The sequence below is a fragment of the Salmo salar genome, chromosome ssa18 (genome assembly GCF_905237065.1).
Source record: "Salmo salar chromosome ssa18, Ssal_v3.1, whole genome shotgun sequence".
Classification (NCBI taxonomy): domain Eukaryota; kingdom Metazoa; phylum Chordata; class Actinopteri; order Salmoniformes; family Salmonidae; genus Salmo; species Salmo salar.
The window spans coordinates 9,951,369-9,965,149 of NC_059459.1; positions in this window are offsets into that span (position 1 = coordinate 9,951,369).

Below are 13,781 nucleotides of genomic sequence, written 5' to 3' on the forward strand. Positions count from 1 at the left end.
TCCGCCATCTATCTATGGTTTCTGGTTAGGGTAAGTTTTAATAGTCACAGTGGGTACAACATATCCAATACACTTCCTTCTAAACTCACTCACCGAATCAGTGTATACACTGATATAATCCTCTGAGGCTACCCGGAACATATAACAGTCCACGTGACCAAAACAATCTTGAAGCATGGATTCGGATTGGTCAGACCAGCACTGAATAGTCCTTAGCATGAAGACTTCCTGTTTGAGTTTCTGCCTATAGGACTGTAGGAGCAAAATGGAGTCGTGGTCAGATTTTCCGAAAGGAGGGCGGGGGAGGGCCTTGTACGCATCGCGGAAGTTAGAGTAACAATGGCTCAGTGTTTTCCAGCATGAGTGCTAGTTGATATCCTGATAGAATTTAGGTAACCTTGTTCTCAAATTTGCTTGGTCAGGTGAACATAAGGACTTGAGTTCCTGTATGTTGTTACAATTACACCATGAGTTGTTAATCATGAAACATACACCCCCAGCCCTTCTTCTTCCCGGAGAGATGTTTATTCCTGTCTGCACTGAGAATCCAGGTGGCTTTACCGACTGACAGCAAATCCCGAGGGAGCCATGTTTTTGTGAAACAAAGTATGTTACAATCCCTGATGTGTCTCTGGAAAACCACCCTTGCCCTAATTTTTGTCTACCTTATTATCTAGGGACCGGACATTAGCGAGTAATATATTCGGAAGCGGTGGGTGGTGTGCGAGCCTCCGAAGTCTGACCAGAAGACCACTTCATCTCTCACTTCTCCGGCGCCGTTGTTTTGGGTCGACCTCTGGAATCAGTTCAAATGCCCTAGGTGGTGCGGACAAAGTATGTGCTTTGGGAATGTCGTATTCCTGGTTGCAGTGCTGGTAAGTTGACGTTGCTCTGAAATCCAATAGTTCTTCCCAGCTGTATGTAATAACACAACATTATTTGGGCTAACAATGTAAGAAATAATGCATAAAAAACAGAATACTGCAACGTTTCCTAAGGACTAGAAGCGAGGCAGCACTCTCTGTCAGCGCCATCTTGAACTACCGGGGATTTATTTAGAATTAAAGGCACACTTAACCAGCTTAACCAGCACGGCTACCACAGCATTCTGCAGCGACATGCCATCCCATTTGGTTTGCACTTAGTGGTACTATCAAACACACCTCCAAGCTGTGTAAGGGCTATTTGACCAAGAAGGAGAGTGATAGAGTGCTGCATCAGATGACCTTGCCTCCACAATCACCCGACCTCAACCCAATTGAGATGGTTTTGGATGAGTTGAACCACAGAGTGAAGGAAAAGAGTCAAATTGCAGGTCAAATTGACCCAGAACATTAACAGTGTAAATTTGCTTGTACAGAGTAGTGTTTTTTTTTGCAGTAAATGGCATAAAATACAGTATATACATGTGATGTGAGTAATGTAAGATATGTAAACATTATTAAAGTGGCATTATTTAAAGTGTCCTTGTTTAAAGTGACTAGTGACCCATTAATTAAAGTGTCCAGTGATTGGGGCTCAATGTAGGCAGCAGCCTCTCTGAGTTAGTGATTGCTGTTTAGCAGTCTGATGGCCTTGAGATAGAAGCTGTTTTTCAATCTCTCGGTCCTAGCTTTGACGCACCTGTACCTGTACTGATCTCGCCTTCTGGATGATAGCGGTGTGAACAGGCAGTGGTTCGGGTGGTTATTGTCCTTGATGATCTTTTTGGCCTTCCTGTAGGTGTCATGGAGGGCAGGTAGTTTGCCCCCGGTGATGCATTGTGCAGAGTGCAAAGAAAAAGGATGTGTGTAAGAGAGAAATGCATGTGTGCATGTGTGCATGAGAGAGGAGAGGGGTAGTGAACAAGCCAGGGAGAGAAATATACCCAGAAAGAAGTCTCAGATGTCTTTCCTCACAGAGGAAAGATCTACAAAGTGCAAGAGTAAAAGAGAAATGCATGAGAGTGAAAGAGATACTCTGAGTTAGATGTCTTGCCTCAGGAGCATAATGGCCCATCTGTGCCCTTACATAAAGTGTTTCCCTCAAGTGGGATTAGGAATGGAGGAAAAAACATGCTAATCTGTGCCACTCAGTCTGCTGAAAGGAAAGCCATGTGAACCGTAAACAGCTGGGGCTATCCTAAAGGGTGACAGATGAGAGAGAGCGAGAGGTACAGTATCACGTCCTTCCACTCTCTCTCTACCCCTCTCTCTATTCCCGCTATAAGCAAGCTCTATCCCTCCCTACTGTATTTCTCTTTGGCATGCAGTGCCATGCTATGCGCATGTCGGTCTCTATACATCACACTTTTATCAGAAGTGAGGGAGAAGAGAATATAGACTTTTCAGATTTACCATGTTCAGTAATTTCGTAAAGCAAGATTGTCAAAGGGGCAATCTACATCGATTTCTGGACTCAATGATATATGCCTAATGATTCTTGAAGAATATAATTTACTGTATAAATGCCTGATTAGCTTAATTCAACTGTCACACCCAGTCAGAACCCAATAAATGAAATTGTTTTACTCCAATGTTTGTGAGCATTGCAAATGTAAACAAACACTGTATAGCCTCAAAACATGGTTATATCATATATGGTCAGTGCTTGCATCCATAGCTCTGTCTATGAATTTGAGAGTGGTAAAACATGTCCAGGCCTATTCCTTAGCTTTTTAACCAAAACAGAGGCGGGGTGTCAACTTTGTGCGGATTAGTCCTTTTAAGCCAATTGATCTTCTAAGCATTTTATAGAAATAATACAATGTATAGTTATAAACTCGTTGTAAACCTTTTACTCAATAGGAGCATACATTTCTACATTTCCAGAAGTTGAATGTATTTATGTTTGCACTGTTTGATGCATAATACAAATTAAGTGCACTGTAAAATAAAGCAAATATGTTGATTCAACACACAATTGTAAGGAAACCAGCTGCAATAGGATTGGAAGTTTGCTCAACAACATTTTCACACAAACTATATGTTGTGAGTTTGTTCAACAACATTTTTGTTGAGCAAACTCACAATCCTATTGCAGCTGATTGCATAACAATTGTACTGTACGTTTAATCAACTTTTTTTTACATTGTGGTTTCTATTCAATAATTCAGGAAGATAATTAAAACATTTTTTGTTTGTGTTTTTGGAAGACATTAGTGAGACACTAGCATTACGTGTTTAATAGGACTGATTGGCCAAGCTAAGTAAGAGACATTCTCTGAGGGAAAAGAACCCAACAAATCCTGCAATAAAGGACACTATATAAGAAACACCACCTAAATATTGCCCGTTAGATATATTAAAAGCATTAATTTCTGGAACACATTTTAATTTTGTTATCCTGTTAGGGCTAGGGGGCAGTATTGACACGGCTGGATAAAAAACGTACCCAATTTAATATGGTTACTACTCCTGCCCAGTAACTAGAATATGCACATAATTATTGGCTTTGGATAGAAAACACCCTAAAGTTTCTAAAACTGTTTGAATGGTGTCTGTGAGTATAACAGAACTCATATGGCAGGCCAAAACCTGAGAAGATTCCATGCAGGAAGTGGCCTGTCTGACAATTTCTTGCCCTTCTTGATTATCTCTATCCATTACAGAGGATCTCTGCTGTTACGTGACACTTCCTACGGCTCCCATGGGCTCTCAGAAGGCGGCAAAAAGCTGAATCGTGGCTTTGCAGGCTCTGGTTGAAAAAAAGTAGCGCGTTTGGGTAGTGGCTGGTTACAGTACTGTGAGACTCAGGCTCGTGCCCGCGTCGACCCCATGCCTTGTTTTCTTTCGTCTGTTTACCTAAACGCAGATTCCCGGTCAGAATATTATCGCTTTTTTACGAGAAAATGGCATAAAAATGGATTTTAAACAGCGGTTGACATGCTTCGAAGTACGGTAATGGAATATTTAGATTTTTTTTGTCACGAATTGCGCCATGCTCGTGACCCTTATTTACACTTCGGATAGTGTCTTGAACGCACGAACAAAACGCCGCTATTTGGATATAACGATGGATTATTTTGGACCAAACCAACATTTGTTATTGAAGTAGCAGTCCTGGGAGTGCATTCTGACGAAGAACACCAAAGGTAATCAAACTTTTGTAATAGTAAATCGGAGTTTGGTCAGGGCTAAACTTGGTGGGTGTCTAAATAGCTAGCCGTGATGGCTGGGCTATGTACTCAGAATATTGCAAAATGTGCTTTCACCGAAAAGCTATTTTAAAATCGGACACCTCGATTACACAAAGGAGTTCTGTATCTATAATTCTTAAAATAATTATGTTTTTTGTGAACGTTTATCGTGAGTAATTTAGTAAATTCACCGGAGGTTTGCGGGGGGTATGCTAGTTCTGAACGTCACATGCTAATGTAAAAAGCTGTTTTTTGATATAAATATGAACTTGATTGAACAAAACATGCATGTATTGTATAACATAATGTCCTAGGGTTGTCATCTGATGAAGATCATCAAAGGTTAGTGCTGCATTTAGCTGTCTTCTGGGTTTTTGTGACATTATATGCTAGCTTGAAAAATGGGTGTCTGATTATTTCTGGCTGGGTACTCTGCTGACATAATCTAATGTTTTGCTTTCGTTGTAAAGCCTTTTTGAAATCGGACAGTGTGGTTAGATTAACGAGAGTCTTGTCTTTAAAATGGTGTAAAATAGTCATATGTTTGAGAAATTGAAGTAATAGCATTTCTAAGGTATTTGAAAATCACGCCACGGGATTACACTGGCTGTTGCGTAGGTGGGACGATTTCGTCCCGCCTAGCCCAAAGAGGTTAAATAAGTATTTCAAATCCCCTTACATGTTTTAAGTGCCCATTCATTAAAATATCTTGTATCAAGCATATTTAGGGTTGCAACATTCTGGGAAATGTTGATCAATTCCCTGGTTTCAAGGAAATCCTGGTTAGAGGACTCAGTATTTCCTGCTTATTCTCTTCTGTTTGAGAAAAGAAAGCGAGCATGCTTTCAGATATTGCTCTGATAATGTGACTGAAGAGTGAACTTTTAGTAGACGCGTGTTGAATGTTGACATGATAGTGCATTTTCCCTTCTAATACTATTTGAAATAATTTCAAATACTTTAGCTCGGCTTGTTTGCAATGGGAACAATAGTGCAAATAGTATTTGAATCCAGGTCTGCTGTACATACAGTAACACAGAGAGCAGAGGGGTAGAGAGGAAAGAACAAAGAGAGATATTACAGTATGTGGGCAAGGCAAATTTGTGGTAATTGGCAGCTAATGTAGAGGTATTTGTCAGTGCTAAAATCCTACATTATGCACTTGAGGTGAAAATAGCTATTTGATTGTGATTAAAATGATCTGACAATCCTTGTCAGTTTTGACAAGGCTGAGTAAGAGGCTTACATAAACAAAGCATTTAACCGCTACACTATAGCCTAGCTATTGTTTGACAGTGTGCAGTAATATGAACATATGATGTGGCTTATGGACAGGCCAATCTAAGAGAAGAGGAGCCAGAGGAGCCAGAGGAGCCAGAGGAGCCAGAGGAGCCAGAGGAGCCAGAGGAGCCAGAGGAGCCAGAGGAGCCAGAGGAGCCAGAGGAGCCAGAGGAGCCAGAGGAGCCAGAGGAGCCAGAGGAGGTGGTGAATGCATGGGTAGATGCTGCAGCACCTTGCGTCCCAGTCCTTCCTGATGACTCCCACTAAGCATTTGGCTCCCACTAAGCATCTTTTTTTTTAGTCTTTTTTTTTTAATGCAGTCCAGACCGGTCTTGATTTTATTTGGTCCGCACCAGCCTTTATTTGGCTCTAACATAGACTTATATATTTGGTTCAGGTTTTGTCCGAATCCTGACCGGCCTTGATATGGCCCAAACATAGACGTCATAAATTGGTTCAGATTTGTACCGACCAAATGTGTACTTGTTTGGAGGTGGAGCTAATTAAAATAATACCCAGCATGCTTTGCAAGTGTTTGCTTTTACATGTACATTTTGGTCATTCAGCAGGTGCTCTTATCCAGAGCGAATTACAGTCTCTGCATTCAACTAGGGTAGATAAACAACAACATATCACAGTCATAGCAACAACCAAAAACATAAGTGCATGTGACAGATGGGAGCAGTAATAAATATTCTAATACAATCTTCAGTTTAGTAATGGGAAAACGAGGCTTTCTGAAACCTTTGGGTGTTTCACCAAATTTTGGCCGTAAAACAGTTCATTACTAGAAGCTTTTAACACAATGCACATTGTGACATCTGCTTGTGTACAAAAAGGCTCTCATTTTTCTTACACTTTTTAGTTAACTGTTCCTTTAATTGCACTTTTTTGTTAACTGTCCCTTTTAATTGTAAGCACATCTGAGCCGTAGAGGTGTTATATAGGCTTTTGGGCACAAGAGATCTCTAAACAGCTCTATGCTCTGAGCACACCTGCAACTCATTTCCCTTGTTAACACCTGTTACCAATCTTTCACAGATTGACAAAATTTAGCACGGGCCAGGGGGGGACAGATGACTCCTCCAACAAACCATCACGGGGATGGAGAGGCCATCGTGACGGAAGTGGGGGGCAAGACTCTACATTTTCAGTAAGACACTGCACCTGGAGATCTACAACACCACCCTTTGTAATGTGATGCACATGTCCACGTGCAAGGTAAAGCTAGACTAAAGGTTCGCCAACTCCATTCCTGGAGAGCTATTGGGTGTGCAGGCTTTTGTCTAACCCATCACATCAAATTAATCAAAATAATCAACTAATCAAGCTCTTGGTCTTGTGTTATTATAGTGCTGGAACAAATGTTAGAGGAAGCTTGAACCAAAAACCTGCACACCTTATGTCTCTTTTGTGGAGTCAATGCATTGTCTGACTTTCTGTCATGTCCCTTTCCAGGTCGCCATGATACCGGACTGCAGCCAGCTACTGCGGGCACTGCTGGTTAGGGACCTTTTTGGTTTAAATTATAGTAAGTTGTTTCTGCATTTTTCAACAAGAAAATTAAGAGTTTATTTTCTAAATGCTATGGAGTACCACAGTATGAGTCATAATACCTATAAAACCTAACGATTTAAAAACCGTAAATGGCTCCAATAATTTTTCGACCATTCAATGTTCCGTAGGGGATTTTGGAACTCCAGTACCAGTCAAAAGTTTGGATACACCTACTCATTCAAGGGTTTTTCTTTATTTTTACGATTTTCTATATTGTAGAATAATAGTGAAGACATCAACACTATGAAATAACACGTATGGAATCATGTAGTAACCAAAAAGCATTTCTCCACAGAACAAAGCAACAGGATGTAATTCATAACCCCCCGCCCTAGCCTGTGGTTGACCAAGTCCTTGCAGTACAACTGAGCCAAAGGCCAAATAACAAGTATCCTGCTCCAGACTCAAAGTATAGAACATAGCAAACGTAGCACACGTAGCTCTGAGTTCAGGACTGACATTCCACAGATTCTAAACAGCTGTTGAACTGAAAGCCAACTCCTATTTACATTGATAATTCCCTATTGGCCATTAGTGCTCTCGTCCTCTCATACTATAATAAAACTGGTTCTCATGAGGACTGCCACAGGAAAGGAAGACCCAGAGTTACCTTGGCTGCAGAGGATACACTCATTAGAGTTACCAGCCTCAGAAATTGCAGCCCAAATAAATGCTTCAGAGTTCAAGTAACAGACACATCTCAACATCAGCTGTTCAGAGGAGACTGCGTGAATCAAGCCTTTGTGGTCGAATTGCTGCAAAGAAACCACTACTAAAGGACACCAATAAGAAGAAGAGACTTGCTTGTGCCAAGAACCACGAGCAATGGACATAAGACCGGTGGAAATCTGTCCTTTGGTCTGATGAGTCAAATTTGAAATTTTTGGTTACAACTGCTGTGTCTTTATGAGACGCAGAGTAGGTGAACGGATGATCTTTGCATGTGTGGTTCCCACCTTGAAGCATGGAGGAGGAGGTGTGATGGTGTGTTATGTTTTTTGCTGGTGACACTGATTTATTTAGAATTCAAGGCACACTTAACCAGCTTCACTACTAGAGGTCGGCCGATTAATCGGCATAATCGGTAATTGGCATTTTTGGGCGCCGATTATGGCCGATTACATTGCACTCCACGAGGAGACTGTGTGGCAGGCTGACCACCTGTTACGTGAGTGCAGCAAGGAGCCAAGATAAGTTGCTAGCTAGCATTAACCTCTCTGACCACCGTACTGCACAACCACTGAAGTACGAGGCACCAAACAGTCACCTCCATTGTAATGATTTGTCAATACTGTTACATCAGACAGGAAAAAAACACAAGTCTACATACACATCAAACATACCCAGATATGAATGTGCTGTGTGTTACCAATAATTAAAACGTCTCTGGGCTAGGCGGGACGAATTCGTCCCACCTACGTAACAGCCACTTTAAGCCTGTGGCGCGATTTTCAAAACCTTAAAAATCCTATTACTTCAATTTCTCAAACATATGACTATTTTACAGCTATTTAAAGACAAGACTCTCGTTAATCTAACCACACTGTCCGATTTCAAAAAGGCTTTACAACGAAAGCAAAACATTAGATTATGTCAGCAGAGTACCAAGCCAGAAATAATCAGACACCCATTTTTCAAACCAGCATATAATGTCACCAAAACCCAGAAGACAGCTAAATGCAGCACTCACCTTTGATGATCTTCATCAGATGACAAGAGAAAAAAAAAAAAAAAAATATAAGAAAAGGTCAAAAAACTAACTTATACATTATCGTTACAAATGTTATTGCTAGATTATAGAAGAAACATAGCTAGCTACTTTTTGTCCATCCACCGGATGATTCGACATGGCTACAGTAGCTAGCTAGTTATATGTAACGTTACACTGTATCCTGCAGGGAAGAGCGTGTTCCACGACGTGCAGAAAGGATTGTGGAAAGTTGATTGATGAGCGCAAGCTGCATCTGTTCAACAGTTTCTACACTGTCCCATACGAGAAACAACCAGCAAAACCATTCAAGGTGATGAGGATGCAATGTGAAGACTTCAGTCACCTCCCAGATTCTGTTCTCAAGCGACCAGCTGGACTACAGATCACTTCAGTGAGGTGGTTAAAAGTCACATGTATTGCACAGAGAATAGTTTACTAACATCCCATCAACATGCAACATGTTGTTCTAACAATAAAATATCCTAATGATTCCCTTTTTTTATTCATTACAATATACATCTCTGTCACCACATTTAGCATCAACTCTAAGCAGTTAATACTTATTTACTGCTGTCACCTCAGTACAGGACGTTTCTTGCCTTTAGCATGGGTTTAACGCAATTCAAAACTTAATTGCAGATCATAGTGTTAAACGCAAAGAGAATGGTTTTCTGAACGTTTTGTAATATTGACCTTAGGGACCTGCATAATGGACATGCATATTGGCACATCACATTGATCCATATTTGATATGTAGAAGTTGTACTTCTTTTGATTGAATTAATTTAATTGTATTCTATTTTTGTAGTTATTCTATGGTATGTTCACATTGAGGGCTTCATTTTAAATGAGACTAAGATTTCATGACTCAACTTTTAAGAAAAGTCATCGGTGCTAAAGTTGATAGACCACCTTTAAATGAACCTCCATTAAATGAATTAACTACATATTGCATTTAAGTTATTTACATGAAGGGCATCTGTACTTGAAAGTACTTAAAACATCATATCAGGTATTAAAAAAGGACATCTTACAAGTGTCATGCAAAATGTCACATATAGTGTTCTTCCACAAACTGAAATCATCACTGGAGATATACTGTTCTTCCACATTCTAAAAATTAAAACGGCAATAAAAAAAAGTATTTTTTGAAATAACAAAAAAATATCAATTGTTGTTGGAAGATATGAGTATGGTGAAATATTTGTCAACCATAAAACACCCAATGTGGTACACACAATGAATAATATAAAAATAACTGATTATCTTAAAATGGAAAAATTGTCACATATATGGTTCTTCGTCTGTAGGATTCAGATGACAACCCTAGGACATTATGTTATACAATACATGCATGTTTTGTTCAATCAAGTTCATATTTATATCAAAAACCAGCTTTTTACATTAGCATGTGACGTTCAGAACTAGCATACCCCCCGCAAACTTCCGGGGAATTCGCTAACATTTTACTAAATTACTCACGATAAACGTTCACAAAAAGCATAACAATTATTTTAAGAATTATAAATACAGACCTCCTCTATGCACTCGATATGTCCGATTTTAAAATAGCTTTTTGGTGAAAGCACATTTTGCAATATTCTAAGTACATAGCCCAGGCATCACGGGCTCGCTATTTAGACACCCGGCAAGTTTAGCACTCACCATAATCATATTTACTATTATAAAAGTTTGATTACCTTTTGTTGTCTTCGTCAGAATGCACACCCAGGACTGCTACTTCAATAACAAATGTTGGTTTGGTCCAAAATAATCCATCGTTATATCCGAATAGCGGCGTTTTGTTCGTGCGTTCCAGACACTATCCGAAATGGTAAAGAAGTGTCGCGCGCATGGCGCAATTCGTGACAATAAAATTCTAAATATTCCATTACCGTACTTCGAAGCATGTCAACTGCTGTTTAAAATCAATTTTTACGACATTTTTCTCGCAAGCGTCCCACCTAGCCCATAGAGGTTAATTTATCATCGAAACACAGCCTACTTCGCCAAACGGGTGATGATTTAACAAACGCATTCGTGAAAAAAGCACTGTCGTTGCACCAATGTACCTAAACCTCAATGCCTTAAAATCAATAAACAAGTATATATTTTTAAACCTGCATATTTAGTTAAAAGAAATTAATTTTAGTAGGCAATATTAACTAGGGAAATTGTGTGTCATAAATGTTGCCGTGTTGAATAGACCAAATCGCAGCCGGGATATGAATGCTCATCTTTTAATTACTTTAGAATAAAGCATACACGGGAAAACAAAAATAAACACAAACGACTCCAGACAGGCTAACAGGCTACTTACAAAATCATAGCAGTGTTAACACAACCACCCACAAACCCAAGTGACAAACATACTCCTAAATATATGACTCCCAATCAGGAACAATGATAACCAGCTGTCCCTGATCGGGAGCCACACAGACCAACATAGAAACACAACGCCCAGAACAAATATACACAGACATCTTCTGCCACGTCCTGACCAAAATACTACACAACTACACCCTCTGCTGGTCAGGACGTGACATTGTGTCACTTCTCTTGCGTTCTGTGCAAGCAGAGTCAGGGTATATGCAGCAGTTTGGTCTGCCTGGCTCGTTGCTGTGTGAAGACCATTTCTTCCTAACAAAGGCTGTAATTAATTTGCCAGAATTTTACATAATTATGACATAACATTGAAGGTTGTGCAATGTAACAGCAATATTTAGACTTATGGATGTCACCCGTTCGATTAAAATAGAGCGGTTCCGTATTTCACTGAAAGAATAAAAGTTTTGTTTTCGAAATTATAGTTTCCAGATTTGATCATATTAATGACCTAAGGCTCGTATTTCTGTATGTTTATTATATTATAATTAACTCTATGATTTGATAGAGCAGTCTGACTGAGCAGTGATAGACAGCAGCAGGCTTGTAAGCATTCATTGTAGCGCTTGGACATCGTGGGTGTGGAGTCAGGCGCAGGAGGCAGAAAAATGTTTGGTACAATATATATTTAATATGTACCACAAAAGAGAAAAATGCCCAAATACAACAGGGCGTAACAAAACCAAAGTCCAACAACATGATTCACTACACGAACACAGTGAAAACACGTAACAAGCCCGCACACAGAACAGGTGGAGAGGCGGGCTTAAATAACACCATTAATTACCTAAATGAACACAGGTGCAACTAATAAAGACATAACTAACAGAAAAACGAAAAGGGGATCGATGGCAGCTAGTAGGCCGGTGACGACGACCGCCGAGCGCCACCCAAACAGGGAGAGGAACCACCCTCGGCAGTAGTCGTGACATTCATTCAAAGCACTTTCCTGTGTTTGCCAGCAGCTCTTCGCAATGCTTGAAGCACAGAGCTGTTTATGACTCCAAGCCTATCAACTCCCGAGATTAGGCTGGCAATACTATAGTGCCTATTTGAACATCCAATAGTCAAAGGTATATGAAATACAAATGATAGAGAGAAATAGTCCTATAATAACAACAACTTAAAACTTCTTAACTGGGAATATTGAAGACTCATGTTAAAAGGAACCATCAGCTTTCATATGTTCTCATGTTCTGAGTAAGGAACTTAAACATGAGCTTTTTTACATGGCACATATTTCACTTTTACTTTCTTCTCCAACAGTATGTGTTTTTGCATTATTTAAAGCAAATTGAACATGTTTCATTATTTATTTGAGACTAAATTGATTTTAATATATGTATTATATTAAGTTAAAATAAGTGTTCATTCAGTATTGTTGTAATTGTCATTATTACACATATATAATTATATATATATAAATATATATATAAAATCGGCTGATTAATCGGTATCGTTTTTTTTGGTCCTTCAATAATTGGTATCGGCGTTGAAAAATCATAATCGGTCGACAATCCCATTCTGGTTTGCGCTTCTGGTTTGCGCTTAGTGGGACTATCATTTGTTTTTCAATCGGACAGGTATGACGCTACAAGCCTGTATTTGTGGAGTTTCTCCCATTCTTCTCTGCAGATCCTCTCAAGATCTGTCAGGTTGGTTTGGGAGCGTTGCTGCACAGCTATTTTTAGGTCTCTCCAGAGATGTTCGATCGGGTTTAAGTCCGGGCTCTGGCTAGGCTAATGAAGGACATTCAGAGACTTGAGCCACTCCTGCGTTGTCTTGGCTGTGTGCCTAGGGTCATTGTCTGTTGGAAGGTGAATCTTCGCCCTAGTCTGAGGTCCTGAGTGCTCTGGAGCAGGTTTTCATCAAGGATCTCTCTGTACTTTGCTCCGTTCATCTTTCCCTCAGTCTTGCCTAGTCTCCCAGTCCCTGTCACTGAAAAACATCCCCACACCATGATGCTGCCACCCCCATGCTTAACCATACAGATGGTGTCAGGTTTCCTCCAGCCGTGACACTTGGCATTCAGGCCAAAGTGTTCAATCTTGGTTTCATCAGACCAGAGAATCTTGTTTTTCATGGTCTGAGAGTCCTTGAAGTGCCCATCGACAAACTCCAAGCAGGCTGTCATATGTCTTTTACTGAGGAGTGGCTTGCAATCCTGTCTCGGAGCTCTTCGACCTCATGGCTTGGTTTTTGCTCTGACATGCTCTGTCAACTGTGGGATCGGGTAAACTGTGTGCCTTCCAAATCATGTACAATCAATTGAATTTACCACAGGTTGACTCAAATCAAGTTGCATAACATCTCAAGGATGATCAATGGAATCAGGATGCACCTGAGCTCAATTTCGAGTCTCGTAGCAAAGGATTTAAATACTTATGTAAATAAGGTATTTCTGTTTATTTTTAATAAATGTGCAATTTTTTTAACTGTTTTCACTTTGTCATTATGGGGTTTTGTGTGTAGATTAATGAGGGGAAAAAATATTTTTATCAATTTTAGAATAATGCTGTAACGTAACAAAATGTGGAAAAAGTCCAGGCATCTGAAAACTATCTGAATGCACTGTACGTCTCCATCGCCTCCTCACCATGACGTAGGATGACTCTAACCACTTTTAACATCACTTCTGGTGAGCGGTGTAGGTAGAGGGCACCCGTCTCGGCTTTGTCGGTGATGACCATGAGGTCCTGTGCTTCTGTGGTATGGATTCATGTAGCACGG